This window comes from Symphalangus syndactylus, chromosome 15 (genome assembly GCF_028878055.3).
Source record: "Symphalangus syndactylus isolate Jambi chromosome 15, NHGRI_mSymSyn1-v2.1_pri, whole genome shotgun sequence".
NCBI lineage: Eukaryota > Metazoa > Chordata > Mammalia > Primates > Hylobatidae > Symphalangus > Symphalangus syndactylus.
This window is the reverse complement of record NC_072437.2, coordinates 85027654-85028844: the sequence shown is the minus strand read 5'-3', so window position 1 is coordinate 85028844 and position 1191 is coordinate 85027654. Positions and strand designations below refer to the sequence as shown.

Below are 1191 nucleotides of genomic sequence, written 5' to 3'. Positions count from 1 at the left end.
ATCTGACATATTTCTTGTTCTGCTTGCTTCCTCTGTTTTTCCTTTTCTGTTTCTTTTCTGCCTTCCTGTAGGCTACTTGAATTTTTTGGAATTTAATTTTTACTTTTCTGTAGTTTTACTTTTGTAATTTTTTTAGATCTTTCTGTGTGTATTTTTTAGTGGTTGCTATAGATACTACATTATAGAGACATAACTTATTACAGTATATTGGTGTTGACTTTTTACCATTATGAATAAAATTTAGAAATCATACCTCTCCTTTAAGTCCTTTTAATCTTTCTCATTGATCATACAAAGATCTTACGTATTTTCTCTATATACACTGAAAATCTCATCAGACAATATTGTCATTTTTTATACTAAGTATTTTATTGTATGTTGCTGCCAGTGTATATAAAACAATTAACTTGTGAAATAGAAATTCATGGAAATTCAGAGAGGTAGGCGTTAAGGATTGACAAAAGTAAACGTTTGTGTATTATGGCACATGTATTACAGGAATAAGCTTTTGTACAGGCTTCAAGTTTAGCACTCTTGAATATTCACTGGTTCATGAGAAATAATTTGGGAAACCTTTGAAAGATTCATTTTACTATGAAAAGGAACAGACCTTCTGGGGTCTGAAGGGATTCATACTTGAAGATACTCCAGTCAGCAGAGGTCAGAATTGTTCCAAGTCTGCAGCTGCCTGGGAAATGTTTACACTGTTGAGCTGTTGAACCACTTTTTTCATACGAGAAAGTGGTTACACTGGAGGAACCAGACATGGCACATGCAAGAGTCTGACTGATTATTGGGTTGGTGGGTCATGGGTCCAGGGGTGCCAGATAGCAGAGCCATTATTGTCATTTTCGTCACAGTCATCAAACATAATTTAGAAACTTAAGAGGATAATAAAAGTCTATTGTATTTCCCATCTTTTCCTCCTTTCATTGCTCTTCCTCCCTTCACGATGCTCCAAAATACTTTCCTTTCTAATTTTCTGTTTTAAGAATTTCCTTTAACAATTATATTAGCATAGGTTTGCAAGTAACAAATTCTCTTTATTCTATTTCATATGAGAATGCCTTTATTTCTCCTTCATTCCTGAAAGACATTTTCACTGGATACAAAATTCTGGGTTGACAGTTCTTTTTTCTTTTGGTCCTTAAAAAATCCTATGCCAATTTGAGGGGATAATCTGGACTTCTT

General features: G+C 33.8%; 1 pseudogene; it reads right to left on the bottom strand.

Moving 5' to 3' along the window:
* Nucleotides 1–416: 416 nt before the first annotated feature.
* On the bottom strand, nt 417–767 carry LOC129463764 (guanine nucleotide-binding protein G(I)/G(S)/G(O) subunit gamma-5-like; annotated as a pseudogene).
* Nucleotides 768–1191: the final 424 nt, after the last annotated feature.